The sequence below is a fragment of the Phasianus colchicus genome, chromosome 1, assembly GCF_987193195.1.
Source record: "Phasianus colchicus chromosome 1, bPhaCol1.hap1.1, whole genome shotgun sequence".
Taxonomy (NCBI): domain Eukaryota; kingdom Metazoa; phylum Chordata; class Aves; order Galliformes; family Phasianidae; genus Phasianus; species Phasianus colchicus.
The window spans coordinates 91039243-91052450 of NC_143436.1; the positions used below are offsets into that span (position 1 = coordinate 91039243).

The 13208-nt window shown below is 36.3% G+C and overlaps 1 long non-coding RNA gene across 1 annotated transcript in view; it reads left to right on the forward strand.

Moving 5' to 3' along the window:
• Positions 1-9086, forward strand: part of LOC149919848 (uncharacterized) — a 103399-nt gene extending 94313 nt beyond the window's left edge. Inside the window, exons 3-5 of the long non-coding RNA XR_016463717.1 lie at positions 2489-2630; positions 5767-5834; positions 8984-9086. This is a non-coding gene — a long non-coding RNA (uncharacterized LOC149919848). The remainder of the gene's footprint in view (positions 1-2488; positions 2631-5766; positions 5835-8983) is intronic.
• The last annotated feature ends 4122 nt before the right edge of the window (positions 9087-13208 follow it).

The following is a 13208-nucleotide window of genomic DNA, read 5'->3' on the forward strand; positions in this document are numbered from 1 at the left end:
CCATGGAGCTGGATGAGATCCGCCCAAGGGTGCTGAGGGAGCTGGTGGAAGTGATGACCAAGCCACTTTTCATCATCTATCCGTGTTCTTGGTCAACCAGAGAGGTCCTAGAGAATTGGAGGCTTGTCAAGGAGACTCATCTACAAGAAATTTCGTATGGATGATCTGGGGAACTACAGGCCTGTCAACCTGACCTCGGTGTCAGGAAGGGTTACGGAGCAGATCATCTTGAGGGAGATCACGTGGCATGTGCACGACAAATGGGGGATCAGGCCTAGCCAGTAAGGGTTTGTGAAAGGCAAGTCCTGATTGACCAACCTGATCTCATTGTATGATTAAGTGACCCGCCTGGTGGATGAAAGAAATGCTGTTGACCTGAAGTCTATCTATACTTCAGCAAAGCCTTTGGCACTGTCTCCCACAGTATTCTGCTGGAGAAGCTGGCAGCCCAGGACTTGGACGGGGGCATTCTTTGCTGAGTAAAGAACTGGCTGAATGGCAGGGCCAGAGTGTGGTGGTAATGGAGTTAAACCCAGCTGGTGACCGGTCATGAGTGGTGTTCCCCAGGGAACAGCACTGCGGCCTGTCCTCTTCTGTATCTTTATTGATGACCTTGATGAGGGCATCGAGTGCACCCCCAGTAAGTTTGGAGATAACACCAACTTGGGTGTTATCTGCCTGAGCATAGGAAGGCCTATAGAGGGATCTGGACAGGCTGGATAGCTGGACTGAAGTTAGCGTGATGAAATTCAATAAGACCAAGGGCCATGTCCTGCACTTTGGCCTCAACAACCCCAGACAATGCTACAGGCTTGGGATAGAGTGTCTGGAAAACTGTACAGGGGAAGCAGTCTTGGAGGTGTTGGTCAATGCTCGGGTGAACATGAGCCAGCAGTGTGCCCAGGTGGCTGAAAAGATCAATGACATCCTGGCTTGTATCAGAAATAGTGTTTCCAGCAGGAGCAAGGAGGTGATTGTTCTTTACTCAGCACTGGTGAGGCTGCACCTTGAGTACTGTGTTCAGTTTTGGGCCCCTCAGTAGAAGAAAGACATTGATGCCCTGGAGCATGTCCAGAGAAGGGCATGGAAACTGATGAGGTGTCTGGGGCACAGGCCTGATGAAGAGTGGCTGAGAGAACTGACATTATTTAGTCTGGAGAAGAGAGGGCTTAGGGGAGAGCTCTCTGCTACTACTTGAAGGGAGGTTGTGGCAAGGTGAAGGTTGGCCTCTTCTTCCATGTAACTAGTGATATGGCTAGAGGGAATGGCCTCAAGTTGTGCCAGGGGAGATTCTGGTTGGATGTTAGAAAAAACTCCTCCGAAAGAGTGGTCAGGTACTGGGACAGGCTGCCCGGGGAGATGCTGGAGTCACCAACTTTGGAAGCATTCAAGAAACATTTATATGTAATGAGGGACTGGTTGGTCTTGGAGATCTTTTCCAGCATTGATGATTCTATGGTTCTGGACTACACAGTCATAGTGGCTAAATATTTGTTCCTAGGAACACATGCCCATGTCCTGTCATCTCTTCTTTACACTTGATTTCTATGCTTATGCTTGGCTCACCATTGTGAATCAAACTGGTTACATTAATTCTGTCTCTTCCTCCTATCAGTGGTTCTCCTTTTATCTCACAATTGCTCTAGTGTGTGCAAACTTTCTAAAATCAGTCCTTTTTTTTAATATTCTGCATAACTGGAGACATATGTAACAGAAAATGTGTACTGGATTAGAGGCTTGAACCACATAGCTAAATCTGCATTCTACTTCTCCTAGAATTTGGGACAGAATGAATGATTTGTGCTTTGGAAATCAGCATCTGGATATGTACGTCATACCTGCTGTAATTTTTAATGCTGTGGAGCTAATTGTGCTCTCTTTGTTGCTTCCACAGTACTGTTATAACCTCTACTGAAAATCCTGAAAGAAGGAATGAACAGTATTAACAGGTTTTTTGTTGTTTTTTTTTTTTAAGATGATTTTCATAGTCTTTCCCCGGTGTATGGGCATATTTATTTGCACTTGTTTTCATAGTCAAAAACATTCTTGGCAATGGTAATTTGAGTGAATAGAATACCCCAGCTGTTTATCTATTATGGCTTTTATCTCCATGGAGTCAAAAGTTGGACTCGACCAAATTCCATGCAACTGATTGCTTTTTGGTAAATTCTAATGTGAAAGGAAGACAATAGCTATTAAAATATCTATTCAGTAAATTGTATTCTGGGGGGGAAAAAAAAAAAAAAAAAAGTTTTTATAGTATACGTCTCAGTTTTTTTCATGATCAATATTATTTGTCCAGCACCTGAAAAAGAGCAACTCTTTCAAAGAGTTTGAATAGAACAAGATATCTTATCCTGGGCAACCATCTTTCTAGTAGTAAAAGCAGTAAAAGTGGATTTGGTATTAGAATAAAATAATAGAATAAGCTGAAGTTCATCTGTCAGCGTGTAAGGCTGATTTCACTCATCTTCTGCTTCTTTTACAGGTGCACATCACCGCCACTATTAAACTAAGAGCATCTTACTTTATCTGCTTCTTGTCATCAGGTTTCAATAATTCTCCAAAGAGAAGTATCTCATTTGCATCCCACTGGACGAAAGAGCACATGATTTCTTGCAATACAAGTGGTAATTCCTTTTAACAGCATATATACTGACAATGAAAAGAGACCACTGTATAGTACACTCTATTTACAGTTTTAAATTTTGGGATCGTTTTTCATCTGGTGTCAGTTCCATTCACTTCAAAGTCATTCCAATAATTCTCATGGTATTATCATTTAACTTCATATGTTGCATCCTCCTTTGTGTTTATACAACTGACAGAACTGTACAATTTGAGCCTCATAGTATGAGGTAGAATTTAATAACCAAATAATCAAAATTATGGACTTTCCCATCTTCCAAGTACCTTCAATAAAGTCAGAAAATATTCCCAGATTTCTAGTTAAGTGGACCAAGTTATTTAAATATAGTGCTTTAATCTGATTCGTTATTTATCATCCCAAAAAGCTTAGCTTAAGTTTTGAGGAAAATAAATGGTTTTGCGTAAAAGCAAAAGCTTCTGTTGGCACCATGGTTGTTTCATTAGGTGTCTAAGTGCGGATGTGCGTGTTCAGCCCCAGGCACTTTGATAGCTGTATTTGTCTTGGGCAAGGCTAGGAGACAATTTAACCTGTGCAGCAGATGACAATAAATAATGCAGAACATCGTGAAAGAAACAGAGATGGATAAAAGCCTTCAGTATTTTTGTTTATTCCTTGGTCATATCTTAATAACAGATATTCTAATGTCACCCTGCTGGACATACCCATGCCCAACCCACTCCAATATATACCCACTTCAGGACACAGCTGAGCCTATCAGCCAAACTGCTGGCATCTCTGGGAAAATGAATGTAAAAAAGAGGGCAAAATTTTGCCTGAAAACTGAGGCCAAATTCAGAGAGGAAGGAAGAAAGAAATGATGCTGTAGCTTGTGGAGAGGAATGATGCTGTCCTGTTGGGGAGAGGAAGTGAGAGAGTGGCTAGGTCTGTCAGCCAGCTGAGGTCAGCCCATCACAGCTGGAAGAGACAGCTTAGTTCTGCTTTGCCAATGGTCCTTCAGTATCACAAAACTGTGATGTTGTACTAGCAGCAGAAACAAGGGAGGTAGATATCAATAGTGATTGAGCTACTCATGTGTCTTATGCTGTGAATTTCTACTAAACTAAAACTTAACTTCTGGATTAGGCACATTACCACTCACCCCTCCAAAAACAAAAGAAAAACAAAAACAACAGTAAACACAACAGATTAGAAGCAGAAATTATCCCCAAATACCATTTAGATGACTTATCTTGTACTGTGTTAGCAAGGAAATGCATAGTCAGAACAGGCATAAATTAATTCATACTATGTTTTATTTTTCCCCCAGTCAGTATGAGTTGTATTCATTAAAGAAATGTTATGTTGGCTTTCAGATATTTTACAATACGCCTATTTCTTCTGGGCCAGGATAAAGCTTTAATTTAAGATCAGAGGAGGAAGAAAAGAAATTTTATGTTGATGGATCTTTAAAGGAATGTCTGCCTGAATCCCATTCAAAAAAAAATTCATAGACTTACGTGTGTTATTGATCATTTTTTGCATTGTGGGAAAAGCTTGGAGTTGCAGTTGGACCCTTACAAACTGTGTGTGCAAAGTATGTGTGATGGACCTGGTACGTTATCTGTCTGGAGCTTTTTATTCTTTTTTCCTTACAGTTGGATTGTAACTCCTAGTTATAATTTTTGCAGTTATGGCTTTCTATGGATTGCATTCAAATTTGCAAATACGACTTTATGCTTGTATACTTTTAAGTTAATGTGTGTTTCAGTTTGAGAATGTTCTGTCAGTAAGTCAAAGTTCTCTATTGGAATGTGGGTCTCTTGTGGATATGCTGATAGCTACACTGGAAGAGGGAACCCAAAAGCAAAATGTTACGGGCTGAGCATGAGTAACATTATCACCAGTCACATTACACCTAAAGATGGAGTATTGATGTTTCTTTTCTAATACAAATTACTAGTTAGTTCTCTTGTGACTGAATATAATTTAATAATATAACTCTGACCATTCACTTCTGGACTAGGATTGTGAGAAAAATATTTGTGCTTTTTGTTGTTGTTTGTTTTCTTTTTGTTTGTCTTTAAACAAAAGCTATTTCTTCAGTAATGCAGAATTTGGCAAAATTATTGCAGTATGCCATGTAACATAATTAAGGTGTCAGAAAGTTCTCTCTTTTAAGTATGGCTGTGAAGAGTAGTACATACCTTCAAGTTAATGAACGAAGATGATTTAATGAATGGACTGAAAACAAATACACAGAGATTGTTGTATAAAATGCTTCCCTTTGAAGTCATTATTAATGATATGGGATATTCAGTTGGAGTCTCCCCAACTGTTATTCACACAATCAAAGAACAAAATATTTTAGAGTTGAAAAAAACAAGAAAAAGGTTTTAGATTTTTATTAATAACTTGTTTTTACTGGAAAATCTGATATTTCTGATCAATATCTTGCACATGCAGTTTTTAATCTAATTTGCAGCATCAATATTAATGAATACATCCAAACAAAAGGCCTCTTTCCATCATTGGTGGGTTGGTTATTTGATTTTATAACTAGTCTATGATACTAAAATAAGTTAGTCTGTACTTCCACTTTCTGGGAAGACTCAAACACTTTAAAGCTACGCAATTTACCTGTCCAATGCATTTCTTTTTAAGAAAAAAAAGAATTTAAGGAAATCTTACTGCTTAGAGGAAGATATGTTATTTAATTGTTGAAAAATGTTTTCTGAAATTTTTATATGATTTCCTTATTAGAAATATTTCTAACTGATACCATCTGTGAAATAAGTATGGCTTTACAACTTAAAGCTATTGAGAATTTTTACCACTATAGAAAGTGGTAAAAAAAGACAAAAAAAAAAATCCAATGTTTTTAATTATTAATTTATCATTAAGATATCAAAGGCATGGTACTTTTGCTGCACCTTGAATGGTACAGACAAATAGAGTAGAGCTCTAGTCTGATTTGCTGGACAAGAGAATATTCAGAGATAATGTATTTTCTTCTTGTCTATGCCTTCTTCTATGCCTTCTTATCTATTACCTTCTTATAATATTTCAGAGAACCATGGCCAATGAGTGTCTGAAAATAATTAATTCCTGTAGAGTATTCAACACAATTTTGTCTGTGAATACCAGTAATAACACTGTACTTCATTTCTCCACTTCAGGGCACAGTGTGGGATTCTCTTTACCCTTCTTCTGTTTCTACATCTTAAATCACTGCTTATATAAACAGGTAAATTTTCTTTTTCTTTCTTCTTTTCTTCTTTTTCACTTTTTTTTTTTTTTTTTTTTCCTTCTGAAATGTATAATGCTCTGCACTCACTCTTAATAATTTAAATAGCTGTTTTCCAGCCTGGCTGAAGAATGTCTGAAACAGTTTGAAGTTGAAGGGGATGTTTGTGTGTGTTTTGGCGTATGTTAAGAAGTTTTTTTTTTTTTAAAAAAAAAAGAGTGCTGATGTCTTACTAGAGGAAACTTATGTCTTCCAACTGAGAACCTCTTGAGAGTTTATTTGTTGCTGTACATGCTCTGTCTGGTATGGCAATGATACCTTTCACATTTTAGAGATTTCACTTTATGAGCCCTCTCCTCTCCTCTCCTCTCCTCTCCTCTCCTCTCCTCTCCTCTCCTCTCCTCTCCTCTCCTCTCCTCTCCTCTCCTCTCCTCTCCTCTCCTCTCCTCTCCTCTCCTCTCCTCTCCTCTCCTCTCCTCTCCCTTTTCCTTTGTAGGGAAATAAAATTAAAGCAAACTAACCAAACAAGCAAAAAAATAACAACAACAATAAAAACCCAGCTCCCAAAAGTCTGTCTGAAAAGTACCCTGCCAACAGAGAAGAGAAACTATGCTGCAATTCCCTTACTGCATGGTATGCATAATAGTGGTCAATGATCAGTTTCTTAGTTATTATTTTTAACTGTTATTTTTTTCTAAATGTGTTATGAATCTTAGTAACTCCCTCCTAAAAAAAATAATAATTCTAATAACTGTAGCCATTTTTTGTGATTTTATTTTCTGTTTATTTCTAGGAAAGTTCTGGTTAGACTGAGGATGAATTGTCTGAAACAAATTGCGACTTCCTTTTAGAAAAATATTAAATATGCATATTGACTATTCCTATTCTTCTAAAACTCAAAATCTTTGTCTGATTTTTTTGGTGAGAATAGAGTGTAAGTGCCTGCACCTACCTATTCTTCATTGACCTTTCAACTTTCTTACTGTCAAGGGACACAAATTCTGTTATCCTGTCCTCATGCTGTTTCTTTTGTCATTATCTATGATTCATCTTTCCTAGGACTTGTCAAACTTGAGTTATTTTTAATCCTTTTCTGGGCCTCCCTGAAGGCATTATATCATATCTCTTGACACCACACATGATCTCCTACTCCCTATTGTCCTACCCTATTCAGGTTCCCTGTGTTTCTTTGCTACCCCTGACATGGTGCCAACTATTATTCCTCTTTTTTAATAAATCTGCAGACTTGAACAAACTACAGCCATTGTCATTTTTCCAAACAATTTGTATGAACACATTAAACAGAATCAGTCACAGTAACAAATCCTTCAGGGCTTCAGTTGTTATCTTCTCATTTTCAGTAGATTGTTCTGGGACACAATTTTATGGCAAAATATGGTTTGGCTGGTTTACTTTAACCTCTCACTTCATTAGTCAGAGTAATATCTGGAAAAGGTTGCAGCTCTTCTCACTATTTGGATTAACCATTTCTTCATCTTTCAAATGCAGATTGTATTTGAAAACAAAATATTTTTCAATTATTTATTAACTGTATTCAAATTGAGTATCTTGCAGAGGAGCTCCTTTCCCTTTGGAATGCTTCTGTGTTTACTTGAAAAGTATAGTATTTGCAAGGCTTTTCTCTGTTCAGTATAATACCCTTTGCACATTGTTGTGGCTGTAGATTCCAACCCGCATCATTTAAGTGAGATTTAAGCATGTTTGCATTAGTGAAATGAAGCTGGAATTACACTTAATTTTTTCCTCCATAATGTAATAGTTAAACTCTTGCAACTAAAAATTACAAGAATTTTAGCAATTCACCTAAAAGTGATCATTATAAACCTCAGGAATTCAGACTATAATCTTTTAAAGAACCAAAATACTTTAAAAAAAAAAAAAGAAAAAAAAAGCAGGAAACTCACAGTTTAAACAAGCAGTAGTAATTCTGCCATGTCATGACTTTTCAGTTCTTCTCCCATGTAAATTACTGTTTTCAGGATGTAGATAATTATATACAAGTGGTAGATAGTGATGTTGACATTCTTGCATGAGTTTCAGAAATCAATTCCTGTGACATAAATGGTATGCTGATCTCACATGAAAACAGAAAACGGAGCTAAAAAATATAAGCTAGCTTGATGCTTTTGAAGTCTCTATTAGAAATTATATCTTCATTTCTTAATTCTTAGTTGATTTGCAGAATCTTAGAGCAGAATAGTAAATATTTGATTTCAGTAGGGATGGATGTTTAGACAACTGTGGAATGTATATGCAGTCCAACCAAATTTGTATGACTGTGAAGAAATTTGAAGTTCTGAAGTGACCACAAAGAGTCATAGTTAACGTTTGAATATGAGGCTGAACCAGAAAGTGTTTCTAGCTAATGTCATTATGACTCTTAGTCATTATTTTTCCTTGTAATTAATCTCTACAAGACTAGCTAGAGATTTAAATTAATATAATAGTTGTATATTTTTGTTTTTTAGTTTTGGGAAGATAAATTAGAATTCAGTTCATTATGTGATAATTGTGAAATGTGAAGTCAAAATATCTTCATGGTGAGGATAACAATAATGTTACCTTTGAAATGTCAAAAACTGGTTATTCAGAGTTAAAAAGGTATTTCTTCTGGATGTGCATAAACTGTTTTCAATTTCTCATTTTGTCTAACATAGACAACACTGGACAATCCACACTTGATTCTTAATAGTGTCTGATCCTTCTCTTTTGATTGCAAAATGTTCTTCGGGGCATGAAAAAGGCCTGAGACTGTATTATTTTCCTTGCTAATGACTAGATGCATGTCAGCCTCCTAGAAGGGTAATTCAGAAACTGGGGGGCTGCATGACCTTATGTCTTGTCCAAGGACTCAGTCTCAGCCTCCATATCTTCTAGTCAGGTCTACTCAATTGGAAATGCTCAAACTGGTCATCAAACTGCCAAAACTTCCAGCTCTTGTGGACTTCTGTCCAAGAGTGAAAGTCTAGCTCTACAAAGCAAGACAGCTCTAATTATTCTGGATTGGTTTTAGATGCCAAAATTTGAAGTTCAAAATCTAGCAAACGCTTATGTCAGATTCAATGTAGATCTGATGGCATTTACATGCTGGAGGGCTCATCTGACAAAAGATTTTTTTACTTTTGTAGGTGATGTTGTGACAACACATTTTGTGTGGCTGAACAGAAAGATTCATGTTTATCCACCCAATATGCTGTCCATTTTGATAATTCATCCAGCCCATTACAAACACTGGAACAAATTATTTGGCTTTCTAAAACTATTGACGTGACCAGAAAAGGTGAGTTATTATGTTTTCAGGAAAGGTGAATGGAAAAAAAATAATATGGCAATGATATCCATTTACAAGCAGTAAGATTCATAAGCAAAAGAGACAGTTCGGTTTGTGTGTTTGTTGTTGTTTTAAAGATGGGACATTTATGTACATGGATGCATTTACTTATCTCTCCAAATTAACAGATGTGGAAGAAAAATAATGTGAGATACTGAAGATTAAATACTTCCCAAACTTGTGAAAAATGCACGTGTAAACTTGCCAGTGGTAGGTGAGAGATTAATGAATAGATTTCGTGGCACCAGTCAAATAGTAACAAATACTAATAAGTTCCTTTCTGACTTGCAAGAGGCTTCTGGGCAGAATATAGTCTTTTTTTTTTTCTTTTTTTTTCCTTTTTTTTTTTTTTTTTCCCCTCTTTTTTATTTTTCTGGAGTGTTCTTCAATCACATGAATTAACGGATGAGTAAATCCTATTATTTCTGGTTTACATGCCCTGCCAATAGGTATAAGTCTTGCAGCTTGTTTAGACAGTCAGCTGGATTTATCTGTTCCTTATTTGTGCTCTTTTGGAAATCTTGTTCTTCATCTTTCTTAGTTTAGAGCTGATAAGGGCTCAGCTCTGAAACCTTATTAATGATGTCAATGTTTTTAAAGTGTGTCAAAATTGAATACTTCTGATCATTTCACTTTTTCAAAAACTAAACAGGATGTAGTAGATTTTTATTTTTTTTTAATTCCAAAACCTTGTCAGATTAACTGCAAAATAAATTTTATTTTATAATGTTATACAGATATATTTTCCTTGAATAGTAGTGATAAGAAAAGATTGAAAACAAAACCTTTGAAGTGTTGTCCAATTATCTCAGTGTATACTGCATAACAAATGTTTTATTTTCGTGGCTTTGAAAAGTGTCTTCATATTAAGCAAAAGCTGGTGTACTTCTGCACCACATCTAAGTGAGAGAATTTTCAAACATACTATTCCTTTCTTTTACTGAGTGACCACTTTAAGGATGAAAGCGTTGCATTTGTATGTTTACATAGATCTTGGCTCCAGACTAGCAGAGGCCTAAGGGATAGAAGTACTACAAAATAACTGCTGAAGTTTTGGGGAAAAGTATTTAAATCTCACTGTTGTGAAATTGGAATCTCAATCCTTAATTGTAAGAAATAACAAATAATATGTGTCGCTTTTTTACAAAATAGAGGAGAAGATTGGCAGAAAACTGAATATCAGAAAAAAGCAGATAAGATTTCAGAAAAATGAAAAATAGGATATCTGTATATCAGTCCTTTAATTGAACTTGATAGCGGAAGAAAAAGAGAAAGAAAGCTGGATGTGAAATGTAAGTAAATAAGTAAATAAAATGACTTCAGCCATTTAGAAATTTTTATAAAAACAAACAAATGAAAGCTCTATGAGCTTTTAGTTTAAAAAGAAAAGTAATATGTCCTTTAAGATGTCCTTCAAGTTAGAATACATTATACAATACAATAGGCTGATCCTACTGGCATCAGTGAATGTAAAAAGGCCTATCCATCTTGAGATCCATTAGTAGTAGTTCACTAGGTTTCCTACTGGTGTAGTGCAATGGTTATGTTGCCCTGGACTGAAATACCTGCAACATTCCCTTCCAGCAGTCTGCTTTTTTTACCAGCATTTTTAAGGTAGGTAGAGTTTCAGAATGCAAACTGACTACTTCTTTAGCCAACATAAAGTACGTTAGAGGAAAATCACAGATTAATAAATATCCTTTTAATTTAATCAGTCTGGGATAAAAGTAGCAAATAACAGATTGTGACAAAAGCCTTCAGATATTCATCAATTTTTGGTTTGTCCCTGTAGTTGCCATCTTCCTACCTTAAAGATTCTTTTCCTCTCTGTGCGTTTTTATTTCAGCCCTTGAATGGAACAAAATGTTGAAAGCTTTGATTAATATTTTGAAGTATTGTTTTAAGAGATTGTTGAATTTGATGAAAGAAGGGGGATTTTTAATTGAGCTATTGAAATATGACTCAAGTGGTCAGTAAAAAGTTTCATCTTTTTAAAATTTCTTATATTTTTTAGTAGTCACTTTGCTCAAAAGAGAAACAAGCTATTAAGAGAATTTTCGAAGTATAGGATAAAGCTATCATGATGGTAGGAAAAAATATTGCATGTTAGAACAAGAACAGGAACAAAAGTTCTATTATGCTTAAAATTGTTGGATGAACTTTAAAGGAGGGCGTACTATTCCTAGACTATGAATATTCATTAATGAAAAGAATACACATTCTGCACATGGATACTTATATTTACCATTAATAATGTACTTTCTCCCCCACTTTTCAGAGATTTTTTTAAAATAACTTTTTTTAAAAATCCAGGATATTGCTTAGAGATATGATTTAGCAGAGGTTTGTTAGAGTTAGGGTAGTATGGTTAGGCTGTGGTTGGACTTGATCCTTGAGGTCCCTTCCAACCTGAGTAATTCTATGATTCTATGATTGAACAGTATTTTCAGGACTCGTTCACAGTTTTTCTCATTGATTCAATGTAATTTACATATAAAAATACCTAGGTAGCATGGCAGACAGTGTCATATTATCCTCAAGTACTCAAACAATCTCATTAATCTCTCATGAAAGCCGTAGACCATTTCATATACAAATGAAAATGGTAGGCAATATAAAGTAGAGCAGTTGTACCAGAAAGAGAGGCTTTTTATTTTTCCATATCTATTTTCTCATCCTTTTCCAAAAATCCTGAGAGGGTTCTTAATAGCAGTTGACCACTGGAGTTGGAAATTTCAGTGGAATCACATTTTGTAGAGTTACATAGAAACCAGCAGAAAATTAAGTCAAAAGAAAACTTTTGTTAGATTTTGGTGTATTTTTTCAGATTTTTATTTAACCCAGGGACTTTACTGTTCATCAGCAGTAAATCTGGAGAAAAAAAATGTGAGTGCTATTGTAAAATCTGTTGGAATTCAGCTAGTCAATCTGTTTGGAAGTACCAGATTTTCTTTTCCTTGTTTTAGTGGATCTGACATCTTGTCAGCCCTGCAGGCTTTCAGAGAGAGGAGGCATTGACAAGGGTGGCCGCGTACATACAATCCCACTATGCTCTTTTCTGGCCAGTATGTATGGTTTGCTAGAGAAAAATAAGGCAAAAAAAAAAATGATGAGCAGACGAGTCTTCAGAGAAAAGATGAATGGAGTGCAGCATTAGAGGGATATGTCTTCAGAAATACAGATCTTCTCCCATGCCAATCCATGGATGCTCTTGGTAATGAAGGAGTACGGCTGTAGAGTGGAAACGCAATGTGAGGTCTTTGGTCTCTGTCTGGGGTCACAAGAGAAATCTGAAAAAATGCCTCTCTCCAAGAACTGTTGAATTTTAATTATTTGTTGTCTCTTTCCTGTTTCCTAGGCCAACATCTGTGGCTCTCTTGGCTGGGCTCTCCTTCCTTTCTACAGTTAATAGTTTGATGAGACCCAAAGTAAACACTGTGGAACACTATGGCATGTAATCATACAACATAAGATGATGAGATTGTGTTTTTCATCACTGCACTTTTTTGGTGCCTTTTTCTCTGATGAACCCTGTTCTTGGAGAACTAGTTTGGCTTCTAGTTCTTTTTCCAATTTTTAACTCTTCTCATTTGTCAGTGGTTTAGGGGCTGGTTCGGCCCAGTTCTATGACTAGCGGGGGAGGAGGGGACACCCATGCACAGATTCCCACCCTGGAAGGAAAAAAGGAAAAAAAAAAAAAAAAGGGAAAAGAGTAGAGAGATGAGCTCAAAAACAAAACAGCAGCAACGATCTGAGGAGAAAAAGAACTAATTTACTAAATAAGATATCAGAATGTGAGATAACTCACCATAATACAATATAATTAGAATTGAAGCTAATAAATAAAATGTGATCAAGTGTCTGATAACTGAAGGCCTTACTCTAATGCTGCGGTGAGACGTGCAGTCGGGGTGAGCAGAAGGGGAAAGAGAGAAGTCTCATGACTTTGCCAGGTGTTTTATCTCCTCTGTGAACACTAAGTCCTTTGAGGTATGTAGTTGTTCTTCTCTTCTGGGACAAGT